The sequence below is a fragment of the Schistocerca nitens genome, chromosome 4 (assembly GCF_023898315.1).
Source record: "Schistocerca nitens isolate TAMUIC-IGC-003100 chromosome 4, iqSchNite1.1, whole genome shotgun sequence".
In the NCBI taxonomy this organism is placed as follows: domain Eukaryota; kingdom Metazoa; phylum Arthropoda; class Insecta; order Orthoptera; family Acrididae; genus Schistocerca; species Schistocerca nitens.
The window spans coordinates 14,055,040-14,076,006 of NC_064617.1; positions in this window are offsets into that span (position 1 = coordinate 14,055,040).

Here is a 20,967-nt window from a genome sequence, read left to right on the forward strand (position 1 = left end):
CTGTGTTTCATCCTCAATGGGAAGGTCCAAGCTTTACAGTAAACCTGCAGAGGTGCATCGGAATGTAAAACTGGTGACACAGGAAACGCTCAAAGCAGAGACAGTAGGAAGACTCAGTCTTCCTGTACTTATGTCGGCACTGTGTCTCTTATATTTAATTCCGATGCAATCTCTGTGTTTCATCGTCACTGTGAAGGTCAAAGGATTACAGTAAACCTGCAGAGGTGCATCGGAATGTAAAACTGGTGACACAGGAAACGCTCAAAACATAGACCCTAAGAAGACTCAGTTTTCTGGTACTTAAGTCGGCATTGTCTCTCTTATATTTAATTCCGATGCAATTTCTGTGTTTCATCGTCAATGGAAAGGTCCATGGGATACAGTAAACCTGCAGAGGTGCGTCGAAATGTAAAACTGGTGACACATGAAACGCACAACATAGACCGTAAGAAGACTCAATTTTCTTGTACTTAGATCGGCGTTGTGTCTCTTATATTTAATTCCGATGCAATTTATGTGTTTCATCGTCACTGCTAAGGTCCAGGGGATACAGTAAACGTGCAGAGGAGCTTCCGAATGTAAAACTAGTGACACAGGAAACGCTCAAAACATAGATAGTAGGAAGTCTCAGTCTTCCTGTACTTAAGTCGGCATTGTGTCTCTAATATTTAATTCCGATGCAAAATCTGTGTTTCATCGTCACTGTAAAGGTCCAATGGATACAGTAAACCTGCAGACGTGCATCGGAATGTGAAACTGGTGACACAGGAAACGCTCAAACTATAGACAGTAGGAAGACTCAGTATTCCTGTACTTCAGTCGGCATTGTGTCTCTTATATTCAATTCCGATGCAATTTCTGTGTTTCATCATCACTGTGAAGGTCCAATGGATACAGTAAACCGGCAGATTTACATCGGAATGTAAAACTGATGGCACAGGAAACCTTGAAAACATAGACAGTAGGAAGACTCAGTATTCCTGTACTTATGTCGGCATTGTGCCTCTTATATTTAATTCCTATGCAATTTCTGTGTTTCATCGTCAATGGGAAGGTCCAAGGGATACAGTAAACCTGCAGAGGTGCATCGGAATGTACAACTGGTGACACAGGAAACGCCCAAAACATAGACCCTAAGAAGACTCAGTTTTCTGGTACTTAATTCGGCATTGTGTCTTTATAATTAATCCCGATGCAATTTCTGTGTTTCATGGTCAATGGAAAGGTCCAAGGGATACAGTAAACGTGCAGAGGAGCTTCGGAATGTAAAAGTAGTGACACAGGAAACGCTCAAACATAGACAGTAGGAAGACTCAGTCTTCCTGTTCTTAAGTCGGCACTGTGTCTCTTATATTTAATTCCGATGCAATTTCTGTGTTTCATCGTCACTGTGAAGGTCCAAGGGATACAGTAAACGTGCAGAGGAGCTTCGGAATGTAAAACTATGACACAGGAAACGCTCAAACCATAGACAGTAGGAAGACTCAGTCTTCCTGTTCTTAAGTCGGCATTGTGTCCCTTATAATTAATCCCGATGCAATTTCTGGGTTTCATCGTAAATGGAAAGGTCCAAGGGATACAGTAAACGTGCAGAGGAGCTTCGGAATGTAAAACTAGTGACACAGGAAATGCTCAAACAAAGACAGTAGGAAGACTCAGTCTTCCTGTTCTTAAGTCGGCACTGTGTCTCTTATATTTAATTCCGATGCAATTTCTGTGTTTCATCGTCACTGTGAAGGTCCAAGGGATACAGTAAACCTGCAGAGGTGCACCGGAATGTAAAACTGGTGACACAGTAAACGCTCAAAACATAGAGAGTAGGAAGACTCAGTCTTCCTGTTCTTAAGTCGCCATTGTGGCTCTTACATTTCATTCCGATGCAATATCTGTGTTCATCGTCAATGGGAAGGTCTAAGGGATAAAGTAAACCTGCAGAGGGGCGTCAGAATGTAAAACTGGTGACACATGAAACGCTCAATACATATACCGTAAGAAGACTCAGTTTTCTTGTACTTAGGTCTGCGTTGTGTCTCTTATATTAAATTCCGAAGCAATTTATGTGTTTCATCGTCACTGTAAAGGTCCAATGGATACAGTAAACCTGCAGAGGTGCATCGGAATGTAAAACTGGTGACACAGGAAGCGCTCAAAACATAGACAAAAGGAAGACTCTGTCTTCCTGTACTTAAGTCAGCATTGTGCTTCTTATATTTAATTCCGATGCAATTTCTGTGTTTCACCGTCAATGGGAAGGTCCAAGGGATACAGTAATCCCTGCAGAGATGCATCGAAATGTAAAACTGGTGACACAGGAAACGCTCAAAACATAGAGCCTAAGAAGACTCAGTTTTCTTGTACTTAAGTCGGCATTGTGTCTCTTATATTTAATTCCGATGCAATTTCTGTGTTTCATCGTCAATGGGAAGGTCCAAGGGATACAGTAAACCTGCAGAGGTGCAGCGGAATGTAAAACTGGTGACACAGGAAACGCCAAAACATAGACAGTAAGAAGACTCAGTTTTCTTGTACTTAAGTCGGCGTTGTGTCTCTTATATTTAATTCCGATGCAGTTTCTGTGTTTCACCGTGAATGGGAAGGTACAATGGATACAGTAAACTTGCAGAGGTGCATCGGAATGTAAAACTGGTGACGCAGGAAACGCTCAAAGCATAGATAGTAGGAAGACTCAGTCTTCCTGTTCTTAAGTCGGCATTGTGTCTCTTATATTTAATTTCCATGCAATTTCTGTGTTTCATCGTCACTGTGAAGGTCCAAGGGATACAGTAAACCTGCAGAGTTGCACCGGAATGTAAAACTAGTGACACAGGAAACGCTCGAAACATAGACAGTAAGATGACTCAGTTTTCTTGTACTTAAGTCGGCGTTGTGTCTCTTATATTTATTTCCGATGCAATTTCTGTGTTTCATCGTCAATGGGAAGGTACAATCGATACAGTAAACCTGCAGAGGTGCATCGGAATGTAACACTGCTGACACAGGAAACGCACAAAACATAGATAGTAGGAAGACTCAGTCTTCCTGTACTTAAGTCGGCATTGTGTCTCTTATATTTAATTTTGATGCAATTTCTGTGTTTCATCGCTACCGTAAAAGTCCAATGGATACAGTAAACCTGCAGAGGTGCATCGGAATGTAAAACTGGTGACACAGGAAACGCTCAAAACATAGACAGTACGAAGACTCAGTTTTCTTGTACTTAAGTCGGCGTTGTGTCTCTTATATTTAATTCCGATGCAATTTCTGTGTTTCATCGACAATGGGAATGTCCTAGGGATACAGTAACCCTGCAGAGGAGCATCGGAATATAAAACTGATGACACAGGAAACGCTCAAAACATAGAAAGTAAGAAGACTCAGTCATCCTGTACGTAAGTCGAATTGTGTCTCTTACATTTAATTCCGACGCAATATCTGTGTTTCATTGTCAATGGGAAGGTCCAAGCGATACAGTAAACCTGCAGAGGTGCATCGGAATGTAAAACTGGTGACACAGGAAACGCTCAAAACAGAGACTGTAGGAAGACTCAGTCTTCCTGTACTTATGTCAGCACTGTGTCTCTTATATTTAATTCCGATGCAATCTCTGTGTTTCATCGTCACTGTGAAGGTCAAAGGATTACAGTAAACCTGCTGAGGTGCGTCGGAATGTAAAACTGGTGACAAATGAAACGCTCAATACATAGACCGTAAGAAGACTCAGTTTTCTTGTACTTAGGTCGGCGTTGTGTCTCTTATATTTAACTCCGATGCAATTTATGTGTTTCATCGTCAATGGGAAGGTACAATGGATACAGTAAACCTGCAGAGGTGCACCGGAATGTAAAACTGGTGACACAGGAAACGCTCAAAACATAGACAGTAAGAAGACTCAGTTTTCTTGTACTTAAGTCGGCGTTGTGTCTCTTATATTTAATTCCGATGCAATTTCTGTGTTTCATCGTCAATGGGAAGCTCCAAGGAATACAGTAAACCTGCAGAGGTGCATCGGAATGTAAAACTGGTGACACAGGAAACGCTCAAAACATAGACAGTAAGAAGACTCAGTTTTCTTGTACTTAAGTCGGCGTTGTGTCTCTTATATTTAAATCTGATGCAATTTATGTGTTTCATCGTCAATAGGTCGGTACAATGGATACAGTAAACCTGCAGAGGTGCATCGGAATGTAAAACTGGTGACACAGGAAACGCTCAAAACATAGACAGTACGAAGACTCAGGTTTCCTGTACTTATCTCGGCATTGTGGCTCTTATATTTAATTCCGATTCAATTTCTGTGTTTCATCGTCAATGGGAAGGTCCAAGGGATACATTAAACCCTGCAGAGATGCATCGAAATGTAAAACTGGTGACACAGGAAACACTCAAAACATAAACAGTGGGAAGACTCAGTCTTCCTGTTCTTAAGTCGGCATTATGTCTCTTATATTTAATTCCGATGCAATTTCTCTGTTTCATCGTCACTGTGAAGGTCCAAGGGGTACAGTAAACCTGCAGAGGTGCACCGGAATGTAAAACTGGTGACACAGGAAACGCTCAAAACATAGACAGTAAGAAGACTCAGTTTTCTTGTACTTAAGTCGGCGTTGTGTCTCTTATATTTAATTCCGATGCAATTTCTGTGTTTCATCGTCAATGGGAAGCTCCAAGGAATACAGTAAACCTGCAGAGGTGCATCGGAATGTAAAACTGGAGACACAGGAAACGCTCAAAACATAGACAGTAAGAAGACTCAGTTTTCTTGTACTTAAGTCGGCGTTGTGTCTCTTATATTTAAATCTGATGCAATTTATGTGTTTCATCGTCAATAGGACGGTACAATGGATACAGTAAACCTGCAGAGGTGCATCGGAATGTAAAACTGGTGACACAGGAAACGCTCAAACATAGATAGTAGGAAGTCTCAGTCTTCCTGTACTTAAGTCGGCATTGTGTCTCTAATATTTAATTCCGATGCAAAATCTGTGTTTCATCGTCACTGTAAAGGTCCAATGGATACAGTAAACCTGCAGACGTGCATCGGAATGTGAAACTGGTGACACAGGAAACGCTCAAACTATAGACAGTAGGAAGACTCAGTATTCCTGTACTTAAGTCAGCATTGTGCTTCTTATATTTAATTCCGATGCAATTTCTGTGTTTCACCGTCAATGGGAAGGTCCAAGGGATACAGTAATCCCTGCAGAGATGCATCGAAATGTAAAACTGGTGACACAGGAAACGCTCAAAACATAGAGCCTAAGAAGACTCAGTTTTCTTGTACTTAAGTCGGCATTGTGTCTCTTATATTTAATTCCGATGCAATTTCTGTGTTTCATCGTCAATGGGAAGGTCCAAGGGATACAGTAAACCTGCAGAGGTGCAGCGGAATGTAAAACTGGTGACACAGGAAACGCCAAAACATAGACAGTAAGAAGACTCAGTTTTCTTGTACTTAAGTCGGCGTTGTGTCTCTTATATTTAATTCCGATGCAGTTTCTGTGTTTCACCGTGAATGGGAAGGTACAATGGATACAGTAAACTTGCAGAGGTGCATCGGAATGTAAAACTGGTGACGCAGGAAACGCTCAAAGCATAGATAGTAGGAAGACTCAGTCTTCCTGTTCTTAAGTCGGCATTGTGTCTCTTATATTTAATTTCCATGCAATTTCTGTGTTTCATCGTCACTGTGAAGGTCCAAGGGATACAGTAAACCTGCAGAGTTGCACCGGAATGTAAAACTAGTGACACAGGAAACGCTCGAAACATAGACAGTAAGATGACTCAGTTTTCTTGTACTTAAGTCGGCGTTGTGTCTCTTATATTTATTTCCGATGCAATTTCTGTGTTTCATCGTCAATGGGAAGGTACAATCGATACAGTAAACCTGCAGAGGTGCATCGGAATGTAACACTGCTGACACAGGAAACGCACAAAACATAGATAGTAGGAAGACTCAGTCTTCCTGTACTTAAGTCGGCATTGTGTCTCTTATATTTAATTTTGATGCAATTTCTGTGTTTCATCGCTACCGTAAAAGTCCAATGGATACAGTAAACCTGCAGAGGTGCATCGGAATGTAAAACTGGTGACACAGGAAACGCTCAAAACATAGACAGTACGAAGACTCAGTTTTCTTGTACTTAAGTCGGCGTTGTGTCTCTTATATTTAATTCCGATGCAATTTCTGTGTTTCATCGACAATGGGAATGTCCTAGGGATACAGTAACCCTGCAGAGGAGCATCGGAATATAAAACTGATGACACAGGAAACGCTCAAAACATAGAAAGTAAGAAGACTCAGTCATCCTGTACGTAAGTCGAATTGTGTCTCTTACATTTAATTCCGACGCAATATCTGTGTTTCATTGTCAATGGGAAGGTCCAAGCGATACAGTAAACCTGCAGAGGTGCATCGGAATGTAAAACTGGTGACACAGGAAACGCTCAAAACAGAGACTGTAGGAAGACTCAGTCTTCCTGTACTTATGTCAGCACTGTGTCTCTTATATTTAATTCCGATGCAATCTCTGTGTTTCATCGTCACTGTGAAGGTCAAAGGATTACAGTAAACCTGCTGAGGTGCGTCGGAATGTAAAACTGGTGACAAATGAAACGCTCAATACATAGACCGTAAGAAGACTCAGTTTTCTTGTACTTAGGTCGGCGTTGTGTCTCTTATATTTAACTCCGATGCAATTTATGTGTTTCATCGTCAATGGGAAGGTACAATGGATACAGTAAACCTGCAGAGGTGCACCGGAATGTAAAACTGGTGACACAGGAAACGCTCAAAACATAGACAGTAAGAAGACTCAGTTTTCTTGTACTTAAGTCGGCGTTGTGTCTCTTATATTTAATTCCGATGCAATTTCTGTGTTTCATCGTCAATGGGAAGCTCCAAGGAATACAGTAAACCTGCAGAGGTGCATCGGAATGTAAAACTGGTGACACAGGAAACGCTCAAAACATAGACAGTAAGAAGACTCAGTTTTCTTGTACTTAAGTCGGCGTTGTGTCTCTTATATTTAAATCTGATGCAATTTATGTGTTTCATCGTCAATAGGTCGGTACAATGGATACAGTAAACCTGCAGAGGTGCATCGGAATGTAAAACTGGTGACACAGGAAACGCTCAAAACATAGACAGTACGAAGACTCAGGTTTCCTGTACTTATCTCGGCATTGTGGCTCTTATATTTAATTCCGATTCAATTTCTGTGTTTCATCGTCAATGGGAAGGTCCAAGGGATACATTAAACCCTGCAGAGATGCATCGAAATGTAAAACTGGTGACACAGGAAACACTCAAAACATAAACAGTGGGAAGACTCAGTCTTCCTGTTCTTAAGTCGGCATTATGTCTCTTATATTTAATTCCGATGCAATTTCTCTGTTTCATCGTCACTGTGAAGGTCCAAGGGGTACAGTAAACCTGCAGAGGTGCACCGGAATGTAAAACTGGTGACACAGGAAACGCTCAAAACATAGACAGTAAGAAGACTCAGTTTTCTTGTACTTAAGTCGGCGTTGTGTCTCTTATATTTAATTCCGATGCAATTTCTGTGTTTCATCGTCAATGGGAAGCTCCAAGGAATACAGTAAACCTGCAGAGGTGCATCGGAATGTAAAACTGGAGACACAGGAAACGCTCAAAACATAGACAGTAAGAAGACTCAGTTTTCTTGTACTTAAGTCGGCGTTGTGTCTCTTATATTTAAATCTGATGCAATTTATGTGTTTCATCGTCAATAGGACGGTACAATGGATACAGTAAACCTGCAGAGGTGCATCGGAATGTAAAACTGGTGACACAGGAAACGCTCAAACATAGATAGTAGGAAGTCTCAGTCTTCCTGTACTTAAGTCGGCATTGTGTCTCTAATATTTAATTCCGATGCAAAATCTGTGTTTCATCGTCACTGTAAAGGTCCAATGGATACAGTAAACCTGCAGACGTGCATCGGAATGTGAAACTGGTGACACAGGAAACGCTCAAACTATAGACAGTAGGAAGACTCAGTATTCCTGTACTTCAGTCGGCATTGTGTCTCTTATATTCAATTCCGATGCAATTTCTGTGTTTCATCGTCACTGTGAAGGTCCAATGGATACAGTAAACCGGCAGATTTACATCGGAATGTAAAACTGATGGCACAGGAAACCTTGAAAACATAGACAGTAGGAAGACTCAGTATTCCTGTACTTAAGTCGGCATTGTGCCTCTTATATTTAATTCCTATGCAATGTCTGTGTTTCATCGTCAATGGGAAGGTCCAAGGGATACAGTAAACGTGCAGAGGAGCTTCGGAATGTAAAACTAGTGACACAGGAAACGCTCAAACATAGACAGTAGGAAGACTCAGTCTTCCTGTTCTTAAGTCGGCACTGTGTCTCTTATATTTAATCCCGATGCAATTTCTGTGTTTCATCGTCAATGGAAAGGTCCAAGGGATACAGTAAACGTGCAGAGGAGCTTCGGAATGTAAAACTAGTGACACAGGAAACGCTCAAACATAGACAGTAGGAAGACTCAGTCTTCCTGTTCTTAAGTCGGCACTGTGTCTCTTATATTTAATTCCGATGCAATTTCTGTGTTTCATCGTCACTGTGAAGGTCCAAGGGATACAGTAAACGTGCAGAGGAGCTTCGGAATGTAAAACTAGTGACACAGGAAACGCTCAAAACATAGACAGTAGGAAGACTCAGTCTTCCTGTTCTTAAGTCGGCATTGTGTCTCTTATAATTAATCCCGATGCAATTTCTGTGTTTCATCGTCAACGGAAAGGTCCAAGGGATACAGTAAACGTGCAGAGGAGCTTCGGAATGTAAAACTAGTGACACAGGAAATGCTCAAACATAGACAGTAGGAAGACTCAGTCTTCCTGTTCTTAAGTCGGCACTGTGTCTCTTATATTTAATTCCGATGCAATTTCTGTGTTTCATCATCACTGTGAAGGTCCAAGGGATACAGTAAACGTGCAGAGGAGCTCCGGAATGTAAAACTAGTGACACAGGAAACACTCAAAACATAGACAGTAGGAAGACTCAGTCTTCCTGTTCTTAAGTCGGCATTGTGTCTCTTATATATAATTCCGATGCAATTTCAGTGTTTCATCGTCACTGTGAAGGTCTAAGGGATACAGTAAACGTGCAGAGGTGCACCGGAATGTAAAACTGGTGACACAGTAAACGCTCAAAACATAGAGAGTAGGAAGACTCAGTCTTCCTGTTCTTAAGTCGCCATTGTGTCTCTTATATGTAATTCCGATGCAATTTCTGTGTTTCATCGTCAATGGGAAGGTCTAAGGGATAAAGTAAACCTGCAGAGGGGCGTCGGAATGTAAAGCTGGTGACACATGAAACGCTCAATACATAGACCGTAAGAAGACTCAGTTTTCTTGTACTTAGGTCGGCGTTGTGTCTCTTATATTAAATTCCGATGCAATTTATGTGTTTCATCGTCACTGTAAAGGTCCAATGGATACAGTAAACCTGCAGAGGTGCATCGGAATGTAAAACTGGTGACACAGGAAGCGCTCAAAACATAGACAGTAGGAAGACTCTGTCTTCCTGTACTTAAGTCAGCATTGTGCCTCTTATATTTAATTCCGATGCAATTTCTGTGTTTCACCGTCAATGGGAATGTCCAAGGGATACAGTACACCTGCAGAGGGGCATCGGAATGTAAAACTGATGACACAGGAAACGCTCAAAACATAGACAGTAAGAAGACTCAGTCTTCCTGTACTTAAGTCGGCATTGTGCCTCTTATATTTAATTCCGATTCAATTTCTGTGTTTCATCGTCAATGGGAAGGTCCAAGGGATACAGTAAACCCTGCAGAGATGCATCGAAATGTAAAACTGGTGACACAGGAAACGCTCAAAACATAGAGCCTAAGAAGACTCAGTTTTCTTGTACTTAAGTCGGCATTGCGTCTCTTATATTTAATTCCGATGCAATTTCTGTGTTTCATCGTCAATGGGAAGTTCCAAGGGATACAGTAAACCTGCAGAGGTGCAGCGGAATGTAAAACTGGTGACACAGGAAACGCCAAAACATAGACAGTAAGAAGACTTAGTCTTCCTGTTCTTATGTCGGCATTGTGTCTCTTATATTTAATTCCGATGCAATATCAGTGTTTCATCGTCACTGTGAAGGTCTAAGGGATACAGTAAACCTGCAGAGGTGCACCAGAATCTAAAACTGGTGACAGAGTAAACGCTCAAAACCTAGAGATAGGAAGACTCAGTCTTCCTGTACTTAAGTCGCCATTGTGTCTCTTATATTTAATTCCGATGCAGTTTCTGTGTTTCATCGTCTAAGGGAAGGTCTAAGGGATACAGTCAACCTGCAGAGGAGCTTCGGAATGTAAAACTAGTGACACAGGAAACGCTCAAATCATAGACAGTAGGAACACTCAGTCTTCCTGTTCTTACGTCGGCATTGTGTCTCTTATATTTAATTCCGATGCAATTTCTGTTTTACATCGTCACTGTGAAGGTCCAAGGGATACAGTAAACGTGCAGAGGAGCTTCGGAACGTAAAACTAGTGACACAGGAAACGCTCAAAACATAGACAGTAGGTAGACTCAGTCTTTCTGTTCTTAAGTCGGCATTGTGTCTCTTATATTTAATTCCGATGCAATTTCAGTGTTTCATCGTCACTGTGAAGGTCTAAGGGATACAGTAAAAATGCAGTGGTGCATCAGAATGTAATACTGGTGACACAATAAACACTCAAAACATAGAGAGTAGGTAGACTCAGTCTTCCTGTACTTAAGTCGCCATTGTGTCTCTTATATTTAATTCCGATGCAATTTCTGTGTTTCATCGTCAATGGGATTTTCCAAGGGATACAGTAAACCTGCAGAGGTGCGTCGGAATGTAAATCTGGTGACACATGAAACGCTCAATACATAGACCGTAAGAAGACTCAGTTTTCTTGTACTTAGGTCGGCGTTGTGTCCCTTATATTTAATTCCGGTGCAATTTATGTGTTTCATCGTCAATGGGAAGGTACAATGAATACAGTAAACCAGCAGACATGCATCGCAATGTAAAATTGGTGACACAGGAAACGCTCAAAACATAGATAGTAGGAAGACTCAGTCTTCCTGTACTTAAGTCGGGCCGGCCGAAGTGGCCGTGCGGTTAAAGGCGCTGCAGTCTGGAACCGCAAGACCGCTACGGTCGCAGGTTCGAATCCTGCCTCGGGCATGGATGTTTGTGATGTCCTTAGGTTAGTTAGGTTTAACTAGTTCTAAGTTCTAGGGGACTAATGACCTCAGCAGTTAAGTCCCATAGTGCTCAGAGCCATTTGAACCGTTTGAACTTAAGTCGGCATTGTGTCTCTTATATTTAATTCCGATGCAATTTCTGTGTTTCAACGTCACTGTAAAGGTCCAATGGATACAGTAAACCTGCAGACGTGCATCGGAATGTAAAACTGGTGACACAGGAAACGCTCAAAACATAGACAGTAGGAAGACTCAGTCTTCCTGTACTTCAGTCGGCATTGTGTCTCTTATATTCAATTCCGATGCAATTTCTGTGTTTCATCGTCACTGTGACGGTCCAATGGATACAGTAAACCTGCAGAGGTGCATCGGAATGTAAAACTGATGAAACAGGAAACGCCCAAAACATAGACCCTAAGAAGACTCAGTTTTCTTGTACTTAAGTCGGCATTGTGTCTCTTATATTTAATTCCGAGGCAATTTCTGTGTTTCATCGTCAATGGGAAGGTCCAAGGGATACAGTAAACCTGCAGAGATGCATCGGAATGTAAAACTGGTGACACAGGAAACGCTCAAAACATAGACCCTAAGAAGACTCAGTTTTCTTGTACTTAAGTCGGCGATGTGCCTCTTATATTTAATTCCGATGCAATTTATGTGTTTCATCGTCAATGGGAAGGTACAATGGATACAGTAAACCTGCAGAGGTGCATCGGAATGTAAAACTGGTGACACAGGAAACGCTCAAAACATAGAGAGAAGGTAGACTCAGTCTTCGTGTTCTTAAGGCTTCATTGTGTCTCTAATATTTAATTCCTAAGCAATTTCTGTGTTTCATCGTCAATGGGAAGCTCGAAGGAATACAGTAAACATGCAGAGGTGCATCGGAATGCAAAACTGGTGACACAGGAAACGCTCAAATCATAGACAGTAGGAAGACACAATCTTCCTGTATGTAAAACAGCATTGTGCCTCTTATATTTATTTCCGATGAAATTTCTGTGTTTCACCGTCAAAGGGAAGGTCCAAGGGATACAGTACACCTGCAGAAGTGCATCGGAATGTAAAACTGATGACACAGGAAACGCTCAAAACATAGACAGTAGGAAGATTCAGTCTTCCTGTACTTAAGTGGGCATTGTGCTTCTTATTTTTAATTCCGATGCAATTTCTGTGCTTCATCAACAATGGGAAGGTCCAAGGGATATAGTAAACCTGCAGAGGTGCATCGGAATATAAAACTGATGACACAGGAAACGCTCAAAACATAGAAAGTAAGAAGACTCAGTCTTCCTGTACGTAAGTCGAATTGTGTCTCTTACATTTAATTCCGACGCAATATATGTGTTTCATCGTCAATGGGAAGGTCCAAGCGATACAGTAAACCTGCAGAGGTGCATCGGACTGTAAAACTGGTGACACAGGAAACGCTCAAAACATAGACCCTAAGAAGACTCGGTTTTCGGGTACTTAATTCGGCATTGTGTCTCTTATAATTAATCCCGATGCAATTTCTGTGTTTCATCGTCAATGGAAAGGTCCAAGGGATACAGTAAACGTGCAGAGGAGCTTCGGAATGTAAAACTAGTGACACAGGAAACGCTCAAAACATAGACAGTAGGAAGACTCAGTCTTCCTGTTCTAAAGTGGGCATTGTGTCTCTTATATTTAATTCCGATGCAATTTCAGTGATTCATCGTCACTGTGATGGTCTAAGGGATACAGTAAACCTGCAGAGGTGCACCGGAATGTAAAACTGGTGACACAGTAAACGCTCAAAACATAGAGAGTAGGAAGACTCAGTCTTCCTGTTCTTAAGTCGCCATTGTGTCTCTTATATTTATTTCCGATGCAATTTCTGTGTTTCATCGTCAATGGGAAGGTCTAAGGTATACAGTAAACCTGCAGAGCGGCGTCGGAATGTAAAACTGTTGACACATGAAACGCTCAATACATAGACCGTAAGAAGACTCAGTTTTCTTGTACTTAGGTCGGCGTTGTGTCTCTTATATTAAATTCCGATGCAATTTATGTGTTTCATCGTCACTGTAAAGGTCCAATGGATACAGTATACCTGCAGATGTGCATCAGAATGTAAAACTGGTGACACAGGAAACGCTCAAAACATGGAGCCTAAGAAGACTCAGTTTTCTTGTACTTAAGTCGGCATTGTGTCTCTTGCATTTAATTCCGATGCAATTTCTGTGTTTCACCGTGAATGGGAAGGTACAAGGGATTCAGTAAACGTGCAGAGTTGCACCGGAATGTAAAACTAGTGACACATGAAACGCTCGAAACATAGACAGTAAGATGACTCAGTTTTCTTGTACTTAAGTCGGCGTTGTGTCTCTTATATTTATTTCCGATGCAATTTCTGTGTTTCATCATCAATGGGAAGGTACAATCGATACAGTAAACCTGCAGAGGTGCATCGGAATGTAAAACTGGTGACACAGGAAACGCACAAAACATAGATAGTAGGAAGACTCAGTCTTCCTGTTCTTAAGTCGCCATTGTGTCTCTTATATTTATTTCCGATGCAATTTCTGTGTTTCATCGTCAATGGGAAGGTCTAAGGGATACAGTAAACCTGCAGAGCGGCGTCGGAATGTAAAACTGGTGACACATGAAACGCTCAATACATAGACCGTAAGAAGACTCAGTTTTCTTGTACTTAGGTCGGCGTTGTGTCTCTTATATTAAATTCCGATGCAATTTATGTGTTTCATCGTCACTGTAAAGGTCCAATGGATACAGTATACCTGCAGATGTGCATCAGAATGTAAAACTGGTGACACAGGAAACGCTCAAAACATGGAGCCTAAGAAGACTCAGTTTTCTTGTACTTAAGTCGGCATTGTGTCTCTTGCATTTAATTCCGATGCAATTTCTGTGTTCCATCGTCAATGGAAAGGTCCAAGGGATACAGTAAACGTGCAGAGGAGCTTCGGAATGTAAAACTAGTGACACAGGAAACGCTCAAAACATAGACAGTAGGAAGACTCCGTCTTCCTGTACCTAAGTCGGCATTGTGTCTCTTATATTCAATTACGATTCAATTTCTGTGTTTCATCGTCAATGGGAAGGTCGAAGGGATACAGTAAACCCTGCAGAGATGCATCGAAATGTAAAACTGGTGACACAAGAAACGCCCAAAACATAGACCCTAAGAAGTCTCAGTTTTCTTGTACTTAAGTCGGCATTGTGTCTCTTATATCTAATTCCGATGCAATTTCTGTGTTTCATCGTCAATGGGAAGGTCCAAGGGATACAGTAAACGTGCAGAGGAGCTTCGGAATGTGAAACTAGTGACACAGGAAACACTCAAAACATAAACAGTAGGAAGACTCAGTCTTCCTGTTCTTAAGTCGGCATTATGTCTCTTATATTTAATTCCGATGCAATTTCTGTGTTTCATCGTCACTGTGAAGGTCCAAGGGGTACAGTAAATCTGCAGAGGTGCACCGGAATGTAAAACTGGTGACACAGTAAACGCTCAAAACATAGACAGTAAGAAGACTCAGTTTTCATGTACTCAAGTCGGCGTTGTGTCTCTTATATTTAATTCCGATGCAATTTCTGTGTTTCATCGCCACCGTAAAGGTCCAATGGATACAGTAAACCTGCAGAGGTGCATCGGAATGTAAAACTGGTGACACAGGAAACGCTCAAAACATAGACATTAGGAAGACTCAGTCTTCCTGTACTTAAGTTGGCATTGTGTCCCTTATATTTAATTCCGATGCAATTTCTGAGTTTCATCGTCACTGTGAAGGTCCAAGGGATACAGTAAACCTGCAGAGGTGCATCGGAATGTAAAACTGAAGACACAGGAAAGGCTCAAAACATAGACAGTAAGAAGACTCAGTCTCCCTGTACTTAAGTCGGCATTGTGTCTCTTACATTTAATTCCGATGCAATATCTGTGTTTCATCGCAATGGGAAGGTCCAAGGGATACAGTAAACCTGCAGAGGCGCATCGGAATGTAAAACTGGTGACACAGGAAACGCTCAAAACATAGACAGTAAGAAGACTCAGTTTTCTTGTACTTAAGTCAGCGTTGTGTCTCTTATATTTAATTCGGATGGAATTTCTGTGTTTCATCGTCAATGGGAAGTTCCAAGGAATACAGTAAACCTGCAGGGGTGCGACGGAATGTAAAGCTGGTGACACAGGAAACGCTCAAAACATAGAGAGTAGGAAGACTCAGTCTTCCTGTTCTTAAGGCTTCATTGTGTCTCTAATATTTAATTCCGAAGCAATTTCTGTGTTTCATCGTCAATGGGAAGCTCTAAGGAATACAGTAAACCTGCAGAGGTGCATCGGAATGTAAAACTGGTGACACAGGAAACGCTCAAATCATAGACAGTAGGAAGACTAAGTCTTCCTGTCGTTAAGTCAGCATTGTGCCTCTTATATTTAATTCCGAAGAAATTTCTGTGTTTCACCGTCAAAGGGAATGTCCAAGGGATAATGTACACCTGCAGATGTGCATCGGAATGTAAAACTGATGACACAGGAAACGCTCAAAACATAGACAGTAGGAAGACTCAGTCTTCCTGTACTTAAGTGGGCATAGTGCCTCTTATATTTAATTCCGATGCAATTTCAGTGTTTCATTGACAATGGGAAGGTCCAAGGGATACTGTAAACCTGCAGAGATGCATCGGAATGTAAAACTGGTGACACAGGAAACGCTCAAATCATAGACCCTAAGTAGACTCAGTTTTCGGGTACTTAAGTTGGCATTGTGTCTCTTATATTTAATTTCGATGCAAATTCTGTGTTTCATCGTCAATGGAAAGGTCCAATGGATACAGTAAACGTACAGAGGAGCTTCGGAATGTAAAACTAGTGACACAGGTAACGCTCAATACATAGACAGTAGGAAGACTCAGTCTTCCTGTTCTTAAGTCGGCATTGTGTTTCTTATATTTAATTGCGATACAATTTCTGTGTTTCATCGTCACTGTGAAGGTCCAAGTGATACAGTAAACCTGCAGAGGTGCATCGGAATGTAAAACTGGTGACACAGGAAACGCTCAAAACATAGACAGTAGGAAGACTCAGTCTTCGAGTTCTTAAGTCGGCATTGTGTCTCTAATATTTAATTCCGAAGCAATTTCTGTGTTTCATCATCAATGGGAAGGTCCAAGGAATACAGTATACCTGCAAAGGTGCATCGGAATGTAAAACTGGTGACACAGGAAACGCTCAAAACATAGACTCTAAGAAGACTCAGTTTTCGTGTACTTAAGTCGGCATTGTGTCTCTTATATTTAATTCCGATGCAGTTTCTGTGTTTCATCGTCAATGGGAAGGTCTAAGGGAACAGTAAACCTGCAGTGGTGAACCGGAATGTAAAACTGGTGACACAATAAACACTCAAATCATAGAGAGTATGTAGACTCAGTCTTCCTGTACTTAAGTCGCCGTTGTGTCTCTTATATTTAATTCCGATGCAATTTCTGTGTTTCATCGTCATTGGGAATTTCCAAGGGATACAGTAAACCTGCAGAGGTGCGTCGGAATGTAAAACTGGTGACACATGAAACACTCAATACATAGACCGTAAGAAGACTCAGTTTTCTTGTACTTAGGTCGGCGTTGTGTCCCTTATATTTAATTCCGGTGCAATTTATGTGTTTCATCGTCAATGGGAAGGTACAATGGATACAGTAAACCTGCAGACGTGCATCGGAATGTAAAACTGGTGACACAGGAAACGCTCAAAACATAGACAGTAGGAAGACTCAGTCTTCCTGTACTTCAGTCGGCATTGTGTCTCTTATATTCAATTCCGATGCAATTTCTGTGTTTCATCGTCACTGTGACGGTCCAATGGATACAGTAAACCTGCAGAGGTGCATCGGAATGTAAAACTGATGACACAGTAAATGATCAAATCATAGACAGTAGGAATACTCAGTCTTCCTGTACTGAAGTCGGCATTGTGTCTCTTATATTTAATTCCGACGCAATTTCTGTGTTTCATCGTCACAGTGAACGTCCAAGGGATATAGTAAACCTGCAGCGGTGCACCGGAATGTAAAACTGGTGACGCAGGAAACGCTCAAAACATAGACAGTAGGAAGACTCAGTCTTACTGTATTTAAAACAGCATTGTGCCTCTTATATTTAATTCCGATGAAAATTCTGTATTTCACCGTCAAAGGGAAGGTCCATGGGATACAGTACACCTGCAGAGGTGCATTGGAATGTAAAACTGATAACACAGGAAACGCTCAAAACATAGACAGTAGGAAGACTCAGTCTTCCTGTACTTAAGTGGGCATTGTGCCTTTTATATTTAATTCCGATGCAATTTCTGTGTTTCATCGACAATGGGAAGGTCCAAGGGATACAGTAAACCTGCAGAGGTGCATCGGAATATAAAACTGATGACACAGGAAACGCTCAAAACATAGAAAGTAAGAAGACTCAGTCTTCCTGTACGTAAGTCGAATTGTGTCTCTTACATTTAATTCCGACGCAATATCTCTGTTTCATCGTCAATGGGAAGGTCCAAGCGATACAGTAAACCTGCAGAGGTGCATCGGAATGTAAAACTGGTGACACAGGAAACGCTCAAAACATAGACCCTAAGAAGACTCAGTTTTCGTGTACTTAAGTCGGCATTGTGTCTCTTATATTTAATTTCGATGCAATTTCTGTGTTTCATCGTCAATGGAAAGGTCCAATGGATACAGTAAACGTGCAGAGGAGCTTCGGAATGTAAAACTAGTGACACAAGTAACGCTCAAAACAAGGACAGTAGGAAGACTCAGTCTTCCTGTTCTTAAGTCGGCATTGTGTTTCTTATATTTAATTCCGATGCAATTTCTGTGTTTCATCGTCACTGTGAAGGTCCAAGTGATACAGTAAACCTGCAGAGGTGCATCGGAATGTAAAACTGGTGCCACAGGAAACGCTCAAAACATAGACAGTAGGAAGACTCAGTCTTCGAGTCCTTAAGTCGGCATTGTGTCTCTAATATTTAATTCCGATGCAATGTCTTGTTTCATCATCAATGGGAAGGTCCAAGGAATACAGTGAACCTGCAGAGGTGCATCGGAATGTAAAACTGGTGACACAGGAAACGCTCAAAACATAGACCCTAAGAAGACTCAGTTTTCTTGAACTTAAGTCGGCATTGTGTTTCTTATATTTAATTCCGATGCAATTTCTGTGTTTCATCGTCTATGGGAAGGCCCAATGGATACAGTAAACCTGCAGAGGTGCATCGGAATGTAAAATTGGTTACACAGGAAACGCTCAAAACATAGACAGTAGGAAGACTCAGTCTTCCTGTACTTAAGTCGGCACTGTGTCTCTTATATTTAATTCCGGTGCAATTTCTTTGTTTCACCGTCATTGGGAAGGTCCAAGGCATACAGTAAACCTGCAGAGGTGCTTCGGAATGTAAAACTGGTGACACAGGAAACGCTCAAAACATAGACAGTAGGAAGACTCAGTCTTCCTGTACTTAAGTCTGCATTGTGTCTCTTATATTTAATTCCGTTGCAATCTCTGTGTTTCATCGTCACTGTGAAGGTCCAAGGGTTACAGTAAACATGCAGAGGTGCATCGGAATGTAAAACTGGTGACACAGGAAACGCTCAAAACATAGACCCTAAGAAGACTCAGTTTTCTGGTACTTAAGTCGGCATTGTCTCTCTTATATTTAATTCCGATGCAATTTCTGTGTTTCATCGTCAATGGAAACTTCCAAGGGATACAGTAAACGTGCAGAGGAGCTTCGGAATGTAAAACTAGTGACACAGGAAACGCTCAAAACAGAGACAGTAGGAAGACTCAGTCTTCCTGTTGTTAAGTCGGCATTGTGTCTCCTATATTTAATTGCGTGGCAATTTCTGTGTTTCATCGTCACTGTGAAGGTCCAAGGGATACAGTAAACGTGCAGAGGAGCTTCCGAATGTAAAACTAGTGACACAGGAAACGCTCAAAACATAGACAGTAGAAGGACTCAGTCTTCCCGTTCTTAAGTCGGCATTGTGTCTCTTATATTTAATTCCGATGCAATTTCTGTGTTTCATCGTCACTGTGAAGGTCTAAGGGGTACAGTAAACCTGCAGAGGTGCACCGGAATGTAAAACTGGTGACACAGTAAACGCTCAAAACATAGAGAGTAGGAAGACTCAGTCTTCCTGTTCTTAAGTCGGCATTGTGTCTCTTATATTTAATTGCGATGCAATTTCTGTGTTTCATCGTCACTGCTAAGGTCCAGGGGATACAGTAAACGTGCAGAGGAGCTTCCGAATGTAAAACTAGTGACACAGGAAACGCTCAAAACATAGACAGTAGAAAGACTCAGTCTTCCTGTTCTTAAGTCGGCATTGTGTCTCTTATATTTAATTCCGATGCAATTTCTGTGTTTCATCGTCAATGGGAATTTCCAAGGGATACAGTAAACCTGCATAGGTGCGTCGAAATGTAAAACTGGTGACACATGAAACGCACAACATAGACCGTAAGAAGACTCAGTTTTCTTGTACTTAGGTCGGCGTTGTGTCTCTTATATTTAAATCCGATGCAATTTATGTGTTTCATCGTCAATGGGAATGTACAATGGATACAGTAAACCTGCAGAGGTGCATCGGAATGTAAAACTGTTGACACAGGAAACGCTCAAAGCATAGATAGTAGGAAGTCTCAGTCTTCCTGTACTTAAGTCGGCATTGTGTCTCTAATAATTAATTCCGATGCAAAATCTGTGTTTCATCGTCACTGTAAAGGTCCAATGGATACAGTAAACCTGCAGACGTGCATCGGAATGTGAAACTGGTGACACAGGAAACGCTCAAAACATAGACAGTAGGAAGACTCAGTATTCCTGTACTTCAGCCGGCATTGTGTCTCTTATATTCAATTCCGATGCAATTTCTGTGTTTCATCGTCACTGTGAAGGTCCAATGGATACAGAAAACCGGCAGATTTACATCGGAATGTAAAACTGATGGCACAGGAAACCTGAAAAGTAGACAGTAGGAAGACTCAGTATTCCTGTACTTAAGTCGGCATTGTGCCACTTATATTTAATTCCTATGCAATTTCTGTGTTTCATCGTCAATGGAAAGGTCCAAGGGATACAGTAAACCTGCAGAGGAGCTTCGGAATGTAAAACTAGTGACACAGGAAACGCTCAAAACAGAGACAGTAGGAAGACTCAGTTTTCTTGTACTCAAGTCGGCGTTGTGTCTTTTATATTTAATTCCGATGCAATTTCTGTTTTTCATCGTCAATGGGAAGGCCCAATGGATACAGTAAACCTGCAGAGGTGCATCGGAATGTAAAACTGGTTACACAGGAAACGCTCAAAACATAGACAGTAGGAAGACTCAGTCTCCCTGTACTTAAGTCGGCACTGTGTCTCTTATATTTAATTCCGATGCAATTTCTTTGTTTCACCGTCATTGGGAAGGTCCAAGGCATACAGTAAACCTGCAGAGGTGCTTCGGAATGTAAAACTGGTGACACAGGAAACGCTCAAAACATAGACAGTAGGAAGACTCAGTCTTCCTGTACTTAAGTCTGCATTGTGTCTCTTATATTTAATTCCGATGCAATCTCTGTGTTTCATCGCCACTGTGAAGGTCCAAGAATTACAGTAAACATGCAGAGGTGCATCGGAATGTAAAACTGGTGACACAGGAAACGCTCAAAACATAGACCCTAAGAAGACTCAGTTTTCTAGTACTGAAGTCG